Source organism: Styela clava, chromosome 2, assembly GCF_964204865.1.
Source record: "Styela clava chromosome 2, kaStyClav1.hap1.2, whole genome shotgun sequence".
NCBI classification, from domain to species: Eukaryota; Metazoa; Chordata; class Ascidiacea; order Stolidobranchia; family Styelidae; genus Styela; species Styela clava.
In genome coordinates, this window is record NC_135251.1 from 15,974,508 (window position 1) to 15,987,089 (window position 12,582).

At 41.8% G+C, this 12,582-nt stretch overlaps 15 non-coding genes across 15 annotated transcripts; all 15 read left to right on the forward strand.

Moving 5' to 3' along the window:
- The first annotated feature begins 966 nt into the window (after window positions 1-966).
- On the forward strand, window positions 967-1,039 carry Trnak-uuu (transfer RNA lysine (anticodon UUU)). Its single transcript has one exon. It is a non-coding gene; the product is annotated as a tRNA-Lys (tRNA).
- A 648-nt stretch (window positions 1,040-1,687) lies between these two features.
- Trnak-uuu (transfer RNA lysine (anticodon UUU)) lies at window positions 1,688-1,760 on the forward strand. The gene has a single exon. It is a non-coding gene; the product is annotated as a tRNA-Lys (tRNA).
- Window positions 1,761-2,545: 785 nt separating this feature from the next.
- Window positions 2,546-2,618, forward strand: Trnak-uuu (transfer RNA lysine (anticodon UUU)). The gene has a single exon. It is a non-coding gene; the product is annotated as a tRNA-Lys (tRNA).
- A 636-nt stretch (window positions 2,619-3,254) lies between these two features.
- Trnak-uuu (transfer RNA lysine (anticodon UUU)) lies at window positions 3,255-3,327 on the forward strand. Its single transcript has one exon. It is a non-coding gene; the product is annotated as a tRNA-Lys (tRNA).
- Window positions 3,328-3,807: 480 nt separating this feature from the next.
- On the forward strand, window positions 3,808-3,880 carry Trnak-uuu (transfer RNA lysine (anticodon UUU)). Its single transcript has one exon. It is a non-coding gene; the product is annotated as a tRNA-Lys (tRNA).
- A 230-nt stretch (window positions 3,881-4,110) lies between these two features.
- Window positions 4,111-4,183, forward strand: Trnak-uuu (transfer RNA lysine (anticodon UUU)). Its single transcript has one exon. It is a non-coding gene; the product is annotated as a tRNA-Lys (tRNA).
- Window positions 4,184-5,556: 1,373 nt separating this feature from the next.
- On the forward strand, window positions 5,557-5,629 carry Trnak-uuu (transfer RNA lysine (anticodon UUU)). The gene has a single exon. It is a non-coding gene; the product is annotated as a tRNA-Lys (tRNA).
- Window positions 5,630-5,859: 230 nt separating this feature from the next.
- Window positions 5,860-5,932, forward strand: Trnak-uuu (transfer RNA lysine (anticodon UUU)). The gene has a single exon. It is a non-coding gene; the product is annotated as a tRNA-Lys (tRNA).
- Window positions 5,933-7,192: 1,260 nt separating this feature from the next.
- Window positions 7,193-7,265, forward strand: Trnak-uuu (transfer RNA lysine (anticodon UUU)). The gene has a single exon. It is a non-coding gene; the product is annotated as a tRNA-Lys (tRNA).
- Window positions 7,266-7,745: 480 nt separating this feature from the next.
- Window positions 7,746-7,818, forward strand: Trnak-uuu (transfer RNA lysine (anticodon UUU)). The gene has a single exon. It is a non-coding gene; the product is annotated as a tRNA-Lys (tRNA).
- Window positions 7,819-8,048: 230 nt separating this feature from the next.
- Window positions 8,049-8,121, forward strand: Trnak-uuu (transfer RNA lysine (anticodon UUU)). The gene has a single exon. It is a non-coding gene; the product is annotated as a tRNA-Lys (tRNA).
- A 1,500-nt stretch (window positions 8,122-9,621) lies between these two features.
- On the forward strand, window positions 9,622-9,694 carry Trnak-uuu (transfer RNA lysine (anticodon UUU)). Its single transcript has one exon. It is a non-coding gene; the product is annotated as a tRNA-Lys (tRNA).
- Window positions 9,695-11,043: 1,349 nt separating this feature from the next.
- Trnak-uuu (transfer RNA lysine (anticodon UUU)) lies at window positions 11,044-11,116 on the forward strand. Its single transcript has one exon. It is a non-coding gene; the product is annotated as a tRNA-Lys (tRNA).
- A 648-nt stretch (window positions 11,117-11,764) lies between these two features.
- Window positions 11,765-11,837, forward strand: Trnak-uuu (transfer RNA lysine (anticodon UUU)). The gene has a single exon. It is a non-coding gene; the product is annotated as a tRNA-Lys (tRNA).
- A 649-nt stretch (window positions 11,838-12,486) lies between these two features.
- On the forward strand, window positions 12,487-12,559 carry Trnak-uuu (transfer RNA lysine (anticodon UUU)). Its single transcript has one exon. It is a non-coding gene; the product is annotated as a tRNA-Lys (tRNA).
- The last annotated feature ends 23 nt before the right edge of the window (window positions 12,560-12,582 follow it).

Consider the following 12,582-nt stretch of genomic DNA (forward strand, 5'->3'; position numbering starts at 1 on the left):
TCTTTGGTTTTAATTCAGACCGTAGCCCAGTTAGCTCAATCGGTAGAGTGTTGAAGTTTTCATCCAACGATCAAGGAGTCAAGTGCGCTATCGGGCGCCCCTTTGTTCCGGAATAGTTCAATTTGTAAAAATAGATCACGCTGAGAAGATTAACGTTAGATTGTGTATAGCTGGTGTTGGACATAGCACAATGCACAATCACACTTATAATTGTATTAGCTGCTTAATAAACAGATTCCGACGATCCGGTATATGTTTCGTTTAACGCGGACCGTGGCCCGGTTAGCTCAGTCGGAGAGTTACCTCAGTCGGTAGAGCGTCTTTGTTCCGGGAAGATTGGATTGTGTATAGATGGCGTTGGACATAGCAAATTGCACAAACACACTTATAATTGTATTAGCTGCTAAATCATTGACTTTTATCATCCGTTATGTCTTTGGTTTTAATGCAGACCGTAGCCCAGTTAGCTCAATCGGTAGAGTGTTGAAATTTTTATCCAACGATCAAGGAGTCAAGTGCGCTATCGGGCGCCTCTTTGTTCCGGAAAGGTTCAATTTGTAAAAATAGATCACGCTGAGAAGATTAACGTTTGATTGTGTATATCTGGCGTTGGACATAGCACAATGCACAAACACATCTATTTATAATTGTATTAGCTGCTAAATCATTCATTTTTATCATCTGTTATGTCTTTTTGTTTTAATGCGGACCGTAGCACGGTTAGCTTAATCGGTAGAGTGTTGAACTTTTTATCCAACGATCAAGGAGTCAAGTGCGCTATCGGGCGCCTCTTTGTTCCGGAAAGGTTCAATTTGTAAAAATAGGTCACGCTGAGAAGATCAACGTTAGATTGTGTATAGCTGGTGTTGGACATAGCACAATGCACAAACACACTTATAATTGTATTAGCTGCAAAATCATTGATTTTTATCATCCGTTATGTCTTTTGCTTTAATGCGGACCGTGGCCCGGTTAGCTCAGTCGGTAGAGCGTTGGACTTTTATTCCAACGGTCAAGGGTTCAAGTCCCTTATCGGGCGCCTCTTTGTTCCGGGAAGGTTCAATTTTAAAAAAGATCAAGCATTAAATAATACGCAGACCGTAGCCCGGTTACCACAGCCGGTGGAGCGTCTTTGTTCCGGGAAGATTAGATTGTGTATAAGCTGGCGTTGGACATAGCACAATGCATAAACACACTTATTTATACTTGTATTAGCTGCTAAATCATTCATTTTTATCATTTGTTATGTCTTTTGTTTTAATGCAGACCATAGACGGTTAGATCAATCGGTAGAGTGTTGAACTTTTTATCCAACGATCAAGTAGTCAAGTGCGCTATCGGGCGCCTCTTTGTTCCGGAAAGGTTCAATTTGTAAAAATAAATCACGCTGAGAAGATTCACGTTAGATTGTGTATAACTGGTGTTGGACATTGCACAATGCACAAACACACTTATATTTGTATTAGCTGCTTAATAAACAGATTCCGACGATCCGGTATGTGTTTCGTTTAACGCGGACCGTAGCCCGGTTAGCTCAGTCGGTAGAGCGTCTTTGTTCCGGGAAGATTGGATTGTGTATAGATGGCGTTGGACATATCACAATGCAGAAACACACTTATATGTGTATTAGCTGCTAAAACATTGATTTTTACCATGTGTTTTATCTTTTGTTTTAATTCAGACCGTAGCCCGGTTAGCTCAGTCTGTAGAGCGTTGGACTTTTAATCCAACGGTCAAGGGTTCAAGTCCCTTATCGGGCGCCTCTTTGTTTTGGGAAGGTTCAATTTGTAAAAATGAACACGCATTAAAGAATACTCAGCCGTAGCCCGTTTACCACAGCCGGTGGAGCGTCTTTGTTCCGGGAAGATTAGATTGCGTATAGCTGGCGTTGGACATAGCACAATGCACAAACACACTTATAATTGTATTAGCTGCTAAATCATTGATTTTTATCGTCCGTTATGTCTTTTGTTTTAATGCAGATGGTAGCCCGGTTAGCTCAATCGGTAGAGTGTTAAACTTTTTATCCAACGATCAAGGAGTCAAGTGCGCTATCGGGCGCCTCTTTGTTCCGGAAAGTTTCAATTTGTAAAAATAGATCACGCTGAGAAGATTAACGTTAGATTGTATACAGCGCTGGTGTTGGACATAGCACAATGCACAAACACACTTATAATTGTATTAGCTGCAAAATTTTTCATTTTTATCATCCGTTATGTCTTTTGTTTTAGCGCGGACCGTAGCCCGGTTAGCTCAGTCGGTGTAGCGTTGGACTTTTAATCCAACGGTCAAGGGTTCAAGTCCCTTATCGGGCGCCTTTTTTTGCGGGAAGGATCTATTTGTAAAAAAGATTACGCAGTAAAGAATATGTCCTTAGTTCCAACGCAGACGTAGCCCGGTTACCACAGCCGCTGTAGCGTCTTTGTTCCGAGAAGATTAGGTTGTGTATAGCTGGCGATGGACATAGCACAATGCACAAACACACTTATTGCAAAATTTTTCATTCTTATCATCCGTTATGTCTTTTGTTTTAACGCGTACCGTAGCCCGGTTAGCTCAGTCGGTAGAGCGTTGGACTTTTAATCCAACGGTCAAGGGTTCAAGTCCCTTATCGGGCGTCTCTTTGTTTCGGGAAGGTTCAATTTGTAAAAAAGATCACGCATTAAATAATACGCAGACCGTAGCCCGGTTACCACAGCCGGTGGAGCGTCTTTGTTCCGGGAAGATTAGATTGTGTATAAGCGGGCGTTGGACATAGCACAATGCATAAACACACTTATTTATACTTGTATTAGCTGCTAAATCATTTGTTATGTCTTTTGTTTTAATGCAGACCGTAGACGGTTAGATCAATCGGTAGAGTGTTGAACTTTTTATCCAACGATCAAGTAGTCAAGTGCGCTATCGGGCGCCTCTTTGTTCCGGAAAGGTTCAATTTGTAAAAATAAATCACGCTGAGAAGATTCACGTTAGATTGTGTATAACTGGTGTTGGACATTGCACAATGCACAAACACACTTATAATTGTATTAGCTGCTTAATAAACAGATTCCGACGATCCGGTATGTGTTTCGTTTAACGCGGACCGTAGCCCGGTTAGCTCAGTCGGTAGAGCGTCTTTGTTCCGGGAAGATTGGATTGTGTATAGATGGCGTTGGACATATCACAATGCAGAAACACACTTATATGTGTATTAGCTGCTAAAACATTGATTTTTACCATGTGTTATATCTTTTGTTTCAATTCAGACCGTAGCCCGGTTAGCTCAGTCGGTAGAGCGTTGGACTTTTAATCCAACGGTCAAGGGTTCAAGTCCCTTATCGGGCGCCTCTTTGTTTCGGGAAGGTTCAATTTGTAAAAATTAACACGCATTAAAGAATACGCAGCCGTAGCCCGGTTACCACAGCCGGTGGAGCGTCTTTATTCCGGGAAGATTAGATTGCGTATAGCTGGCGTTGGACATAGCACAATGCACAAACACACTTATAATTGTATTAGCTGCTAAATCATTGATTTTTATCGTCCGTTATGTCTTTTGTTTTAATGCAGACGGTAGCCCGGTTAGCTCAATCGGTAGAGTGTTAAACTTTTTATCCAACGATCAAGGAGTCAAGTGCGCTATCGGGCGCCTCTTTGTTCCGGAAAGTTTCAATTTGTAAAAATAGATCACGCTGAGAAGATTAACGTTAGATTGTATACAGCTGGTGTTGGACATAGCACAATGCACAAACACACTTATAATTGTATTAGCTGCAAAATTTTTCATTTTTATCATCCGTTATGTCTTTTGTTTTAGCGCGGACCGTAGCCCGGTTAGCTCAGTCGGTATAGCGTTGGACTTTTAATCCAACGGTCAAGGGTTCAAGTCCCTTATCGGGCGCCTTTTTTTGCGGGAAGGATCTATTTGTAAAAAAGATTACGCAGTAAAGAATATGTCCTTAGTTCCAACGCAGACGTAGCCCGGTTACCACAGCCGCTGTAGCGTCTTTGTTCCGAGAAGATTAGATTGTGTATAGCTGGCGATGGACATAGCACAATGCACAAATACACTTATTGCAAAATTTTTCATTCTTATCATCCGTTATGTCTTTTGTTTTAACGCGTACCGTAGCCCGGTTAGCTCAGTCGGTAGAGCGTTGGACTTTTAATCCAACGGTCAAGGGTTCAAGTCCCTTATCGGGCGCCTTTTTTTGCGGGAAGGATCTATTTGTAAAAAAGATCACGCAGTAAAGAATATGTCCTTAGTTCCAACGCAGACGTAGCCCGGTTACCACAGCCGCTGGAGCGTCTTTGTTCCGAGAAGAATAGATTGTATATAGCTGGCGATGGACATAGCACAATGCACAAACACACTTATAATTGTATTAGCTGCTAAATCATTGATTTTTATCATCAGTCATGTCTTTTGTTTGACTGCACACCGTAGCCCGGTTACCACAGCCGGTGGAGCGTCTTTGTTCCGGGAAGATTAGATTGTGTATAGCTGGTGTTGGACATAGCAAATTGCACAAAGACACTTATAATTGTATTAGCTGCTAAATCATTGACTTTTATCATCCGTTATGTCTTTGGTTTTAATGCAGACCGTAGCCCAGTTAGCTCAATCGGTAGAGTGTTGAAGTTTTCATCCAACGATCAAGGAGTCAAGTGCGCTATCGGGCGCCCCTTTGTTCCGGAATAGTTCAATTTGTAAACATAAATCACGCTGAGAAGATTAACGTTAGATTGTGTATAGCTGGTGTTGGACATAGCACAATGCACAATCACACTTATAATTGTATTAGCTGCCTAATAAACAGATTCCGACGATCCGGTATATGTTTCGTTTAACGCGGACCGTAGCCCGGTTAGCTCAGTCGGTAGAGCGTCTTTGTTCCGGGAAGATTGGATTGTGTATAGATGGCGTTGGACATATCACAATGCAGAAACACACTTATATGTGTATTAGCTGCTAAAACATTGATTTTTATCATCCGTTATGTCTTTTGTTTTAATGCGGACCGTAGCCCGGTTAGCTCAGTCGGTAGAGCGTTAAACTTTTTATCCAACGATCAAGGAGTCAAGTGCGCTATCGGGCGCCTCTTTGTTCCGGAATAGTTCAATTTGTAAAAATAGATCATTAAAGAAATACGCAGCCGTAGCCCGGTTACCACAGCCGGTGGAGCGTCTTCATTCCGGGAAGATTAGATTGCGTATAGCTGGCGTTGGACATAGCACAATGCACAAACACACTTATAATTGTATTAGCTGCTAAATCATTGATTTTTATCGTCCGTTATGTCTTTTGTTTTAATGCAGACGGTAGCCCGGTTAGCTCAATCGGTAGAGTGTTAAACTTTTTATCCAACGATCAAGGAGTCAAGTGCGCTATCGGGCGCCTCTTTGTTCCGGAAAGTTTCAATTTGTAAAAATAGATCACGCTGAGAAGATTAACGTTAGATTGTATACAGCTGGTGTTGGACATAGCACAATGCACAAACACACTTATAATTGTATTAGCTGCAAAATTTTTCATTTTTATCATCCGTTATGTCTTTTGTTTTAGCGCGGACCGTAGCCCGGTTAGCTCAGTCGGTATAGCGTTGGACTTTTAATCCAACGGTCAAGGGTTCAAGTCCCTTATCGGGCGCCTTTTTTTGCGGGAAGGATCTATTTGTAAAAAAGATTACGCAGTAAAGAATATGTCCTTAGTTCCAACGCAGACGTAGCCCGGTTACCACAGCCGCTGTAGCGTCTTTGTTCCGAGAAGATTAGATTGTGTATAGCTGGCGATGGACATAGCACAATGCACAAACACACTTATTGCAAAATTTTTCATTCTTATCATCCGTTATGTCTTTTGTTTTAACGCGTACCGTAGCCCGGTTAGCTCAGTCGGTAGAGCGTTGGACTTTTAATCCAACGGTCAAGGGTTCAAGTCCCTTATCGGGCGCCTTTTTTTGCGGGAAGGATCTATTTGTAAAAAAGATCACGCAGTAAAGAATATGTCCTTAGTTCCAACGCAGACGTAGCCCGGTTACCACAGCCGCTGGAGCGTCTTTGTTCCGAGAAGAATAGATTGTATATAGCTGGCGATGGACATAGCACAATGCACAAACACACTTATAATTGTATTAGCTGCTAAATCATTGATTTTTATCATCAGTCATGTCTTTTGTTTGACTGCACACCGTAGCCCGGTTACCACAGCCGGTGGAGCGTCTTTGTTCCGGGAAGATTAGATTGTGTATAGCTGGTGTTGGACATAGCAAATTGCACAAAGACACTTATAATTGTATTAGCTGCTAAATCATTGACTTTTATCATCCGTTATGTCTTTGGTTTTAATGCAGACCGTAGCCCAGTTAGCTCAATCGGTAGAGTGTTGAAGTTTTCATCCAACGATCAAGGAGTCAAGTGCGCTATCGGGCGCCCCTTTGTTCCGGAATAGTTCAATTTGTAAACATAAATCACGCTGAGAAGATTAACGTTAGATTGTGTATAGCTGGTGTTGGACATAACACAATGCACAATCACACTTATAATTGTATTAGCTGCCTAATAAACAGATTCCGACGATCCGGTATATGTTTCGTTTAACGCGGACCGTAGCCCGGTTAGCTCAGTCGGTAGAGCGTCTTTGTTCCGGGAAGATTAGATTGTGTATAGATGGCGTTGGACATATCACAATGCAGAAACACACTTATATGTGTATTAGCTGCTAAAACATTGATTTTTATCATCCGTTATGTCTTTTGTTTTAATGCGGACCGTAGCCCGGTTAGCTCAGTCGGTAGAGCGTTAAACTTTTTATCCAACGATCAAGGAGTCAAGTGCGCTATCGGGCGCCTCTTTGTTCCGGAATAGTTCAATTTGTAAAAATAGATCACGCTGAGAAGATTAACGTTAGATTGTGTATAGCTGGTGTTGGACATAGCACAATGCACAATCACACTTATTTATAATTGTATTAGCTGCTTAATAAACAGATTCCGATGATCCGGTATATGTTTCGTTTAACGCGGACCGTGGCCCGGTTAGCTCAGTCGGTAGAGTTACCTCAGTCGGTAGAGCGTCTTTGTTCCGGGAAGATTGGATTGTGTAAAGATGGCGTTGGACATATCACAATGCAGAAACACACTTATATGTGTATTAGCTGCTAAAACATTGATTTTTACCATGTGTTATATCTTTTGTTTTAATTCAGACCGTAGCCCGGTTAGCTCAGTCGGTAGAGCGTTGGACTTTTAATCCAACGGTCAAGGGTTCAAGTCCCTTATCGGGCGCCTCTTTGTTTCGGGAAGGTTCAATTTGTAAAAATTAACACGCATTAAAGAATACGCAGCCGTAGCCCGGTTACCACAGCCGGTGGAGCGTCTTTGTTCCGGGAAGATTAGATTGCGTATAGCTGGCGTTGGACATAGCACAATGCACAAACACACTTATAATTGTATTAGCTGCTAAATCATTGATTTTTATCGTCCGTTATGTCTTTTGTTTTAATGCAGACGGTAGCCCGGTTAGCTCAATCGGTAGAGTGTTAAACTTTTTATCCAACGATCAAGGAGTCAAGTGCGCTATCGGGCGCCTCTTTGTTCCGGAAAGTTTCAATTTGTAAAAATAGATCACGCTGAGAAGATTAACGTTAGATTGTATACAGCTGGTGTTGGACATAGCACAATGCACAAACACACTTATAATTGTATTAGCTGCAAAATTTTTCATTTTTATCATCCGTTATGTCTTTTGTTTTAGCGCGGACCGTAGCCCGGTTAGCTCAGTCGGTATAGCGTTGGACTTTTAATCCAACGGTCAAGGGTTCAAGTCCCTTATCGGGCGCCTTTTTTTGCGGGAAGGATCTATTTGTAAAAAAGATTACGCAGTAAAGAATATGTCCTTAGTTCCAACGCAGACGTAGCCCGGTTACCACAGCCGCTGTAGCGTCTTTGTTCCGAGAAGATTAGATTGTGTATAGCTGGCGATGGACATAGCACAATGCACAAACACACTTATTGCAAAATTTTTCATTCTTATCATCCGTTATGTCTTTTGTTTTAACGCGTACCGTAGCCCGGTTAGCTCAGTCGGTAGAGCGTTGGACTTTTAATCCAACGGTCAAGGGTTCAAGTCCCTTATCGGGCGCCTTTTTTGCGGGAAGGATCTATTTGTAAAAAAGATCACGCAGTAAAGAATATGTCCTTAGTTCCAACGCAGACGTAGCCCGGTTACCACAGCCGCTGGAGCGTCTTTGTTTCGAGAAGAATAGATTGTATATAGCTGGCGATGGACATAGCACAATGCACAAACACACTTATAATTGTATTAGCTGCTAAATCATTGATTTTTATCATCAGTCATGTCTTTTGTTTGACTGCACACCGTAGCCCGGTTACCACAGCCGGTGGAGCGTCTTTGTTCCGGGAAGATTAGATTGTGTATAGCTGGTGTTGGACATAGCAAATTGCACAAAGACACTTATAATTGTATTAGCTGCTAAATCATTGACTTTTATCATCCGTTATGTCTTTGGTTTTAATGCAGACCGTAGCCCAGTTAGCTCAATCGGTAGAGTGTTGAAGTTTTCATCCAACGATCAAGGAGTCAAGTGCGCTTTCGGGCGCCCCTTTGTTCCGGAATAGTTCAATTTGTAAACATAAATCACGCTGAGAAGATTAACGTTAGATTGTGTATAGCTGGTGTTGGACATAGCACAATGCACAATCACACTTATAATTGTATTAGCTGCTTAATAAACAGATTCCGACGATCCGGTATATGTTTCGTTTAACGCGGACCGTAGCCCGGTTAGCTCAGTCGGTAGAGTTACCTCAGTCGGTAGAGCGTCTTTGTTCCGGGAAGATTGAATTGTGTATAGATGGCGTTGGACATAGCAAATTGCACAAACACACTTATAATTGTATTAGCTGCTAAATCATTGACTTTTATCATCCGTTATGTCTTTGATTTTAATGCAGACCGTAGCCCAGTTAGCTCAATCGGTAGAGTGTTGAAATTTTTATCCAACGATCAAGGAGTCAAGTGCGCTATCGGGCGCCTCTTTGTTCCGGAAAGGTTCAATTTGTAAAAATAGATCACGCTGAGAAGATTAACGTTTGATTGTGTATAGCTGGCGTTGGACATAGCACAATGCACAAACACACCTATTTATAATTGTATTAGCTGCTAAATCATTCATTTTTATCATCTGTTATGTCTTTTTATTTTAATGCGGACCGTAGCACGGTTAGCTTAATCGGTAGAGTGTTGAACTTTTTATCCAACGATCAAGGAGTCAAGTGCGCTATCGGGCGCATCTTTGTTCCGGAAAGGTTCAATTTGTAAAAATAGGTCACGCTGAGAAGATCAACGTTAGATTGTGTATAGCTGGTGTTGGACATAGCACAATGCACAAACACACTTATAATTGTTTTAGCTGCAAAATCATTGATTTTTATCATCCGTTATGTCTTTTGCTTTAATGCGGACCGTGGCCCGGTTACCACAGCCGCTGTAGCGTCTTTGTTCCGAGAAGATTAGATTGTGTATAGCTGGCGATGGACATAGCACAATGCACAAACACACTTATTGCAAAAATTTTCATTCTTATCATCCGTTATGTCTTTTGTTTTAACGCGTACCGTAGCCCGGTTAGCTCAGTCGGTAGAGCGTTGGACTTTTAATCCAACGGTCAAGGGTTCAAGTCCCTTATCGGGCGCCTTTTTTTGCGGGAAAGATCTATTTGTAAAAAAGATCACGCAGTAAAGAATATGTCCTTAGTTCCAACGCAGACGTAGCCCGGTTACCACAGCCGCTGGAGCGTCTTTGTTCCGAGAAGAATAGATTGTATATAGCTGGCGATGGACATAGCACAATGCACAAACACACTTATAATTGTATTAGCTGCTAAATCATTGATTTTTATCATCAGTCATGTCTTTTGTTTGACTGCACACCGTAGCCCGGTTACCACAGCCGGTGGAGCGTCTTTGTTCCGGGAAGATTAGATTGTGTATAGCTGGTGTTGGACATAGCAAATTGCACAAAGACACTTATAATTGTATTAGCTGCTAAATCATTGACTTTTATCATCCGTTATGTCTTTGGTTTTAATGCAGACCGTAGCCCAGTTAGCTCAATCGGTAGAGTGTTGAAGTTTTCATCCAACGATCAAGGAGTCAAGTGCGCTATCGGGCGCCCCTTTGTTCCGGAATAGTTCAATTTGTAAACATAAATCACGCTGAGAAGATTAACGTTAGATTGTGTATAGCTGGTGTTGGACATAGCACAATGCACAATCACACTTATAATTGTATTAGCTGCTTAATAAACAGATTCCGACGATCCGGTATATGTTTCGTTTAACGCGGACCGTAGCCCGGTTAGCTCAGTCGGTAGAGTTACCTCAGTCGGTAGAGCGTCTTTGTTCCGGGAAGATTGAATTGTGTATAGATGGCGTTGGACATAGCAAATTGCACAAACACACTTATAATTGTATTAGCTGCTAAATCATTGACTTTTATCATCCGTTATGTCTTTGGTTTTAATGCAGACCGTAGCCCAGTTAGCTCAATCGGTAGAGTGTTGAAATTTTTATCCAACGATCAAGGAGTCAAGTGCGCTATCGGGCGCCTCTTTGTTCCGGAAAGGTTCAATTTGTAAAAATAGATCACGCTGAGAAGATTAACGTTTGATTGTGTATAGCTGGCGTTGGACATAGCACAATGCACAAACACACCTATTTATAATTGTATTAGCTGCTAAATCATTCATTTTTATCATCTGTTATGTCTTTTTATTTTAATGCGGACCGTAGCACGGTTAGCTTAATCGGTAGAGTGTTGAACTTTTTATCCAACGATCAAGGAGTCAAGTGCGCTATCGGGCGCATCTTTGTTCCGGAAAGGTTCAATTTGTAAAAATAGGTCACGCTGAGAAGATCAACGTTAGATTGTGTATAGCTGGTGTTGGACATAGCACAATGCACAAACACACTTATAATTGTTTTAGCTGCAAAATCATTGATTTTTATCATCCGTTATGTCTTTTGCTTTAATGCGGACCGTGGCCCGGTTAGCTCAGTCGGTAGAGCGTTGGACTTTTAATCCAACGGTCAAGGGTTCAAGTCCCTTATCGGGCGCCTCTTTGTTCCGGGAAGGTTCAATTTTAAAAAAGATCAAGCATTAAATAATACGCAGACCGTAGCCCGGTTACCACAGCCGGTGGAGCGTCTTTGTTCCGGGAAGATTAGATTGTGTATAAGCTGGCGTTGGACATAGCACAATGCATAAACACACTTATTTATACTTGTATTAGCTGCTAAATCATTCATTTTTATCATTTGTTATGTCTTTTGTTTTAATGCAGACCGTAGACGGTTAGATCAATCGGTAGAGTGTTGAACTTTTTATCCAACGATCAAGTAGTCAAGTGCGCTATCGGGCGCCTCTTTGTTCCGGAAAGGTTCAATTTGTAAAAATAAATCACGCTGAGAAGATTCACGTTAGATTGTGTATAACTGGTGTTGGACATTGCACAATGCACAAACACACTTATAGTTGCATTAGCTGCTTAACAAACAGATTCCGACGATCCGGTATGTGTTTCGTTTAACGCGGACCGTAGCCCGGTTAGCTCAGTCGGTAGAGCGTCTTTGTTCCGGGAAGATTGGATTGTGTATAGATGGCGTTGGACATATCACAATGCAGAAACACACTTATATGTGTATTAGATGCTAAAACATTGATTTTTACCATGTGTTATATCTTTTGTTTTAATTCAGACCGTAGCCCGGTTAGCTCAGTCGGTAGAGCGTTGGACTTTTAATCCAACGGTCAAGGGTTCAAGTCCCTTATCGGGCGCCTCTTTGTTCCGGGAAGGTTCAATTTGTAAAAAAGATCACGCATTAATTAATACGCAGACCGTAGCCCGGTTACCACAGCCGGTGGAGCGTCTTTGTTCCGGGAAGATTAGATTGTGTATAAGCGGGCGTTGGACATAGCACAATGCATAAACACACTTATTTATACTTGTATTAGCTGCTAAATCATTCATTTTTATCATTTGTTATGTCTTTTGTTTTAATGCAGACCGTAGACGGTTAGATCAATCGGTAGAGTGTTGAACTTTTTATCCAACGATCAAGTAGTCAAGTGCGTTATCGGGCGCCTCTTTGTTCCGGAAAGGTTCAATTTGTAAAAATAAATCACGCTGAGAAGATTCACGTTAGATTGTGTATAACTGGTGTTGGACATTGCACAATGCACAAACACACTTATAATTGTATTAGCTGCTTAATAAACAGATTCCGACGATCCGGTATGTGTTTCGTTTAACGCGGACCGTGGCCCGGTTAGCTCAGTCGGTAGAGCGTCTTTGTTCCGGGAAGATTGGATTGTGTATAGATGGCGTTGGACATATCACAATGCAGAAACACACTTATATGTGTCTTAGCTGCTAAAACATTGATTTTTACCATCCGTTATGTCTTTTGCTTTAATGCGGACCGTGGCCCGGTTAGCCCAGTCGGTAGAGCGTTGGACTTTTAATCCAACGGTCAAGGGTTCAAGTCCCTTATCGGGCGCCTCTTTGTTCCGGGAAGGTTCA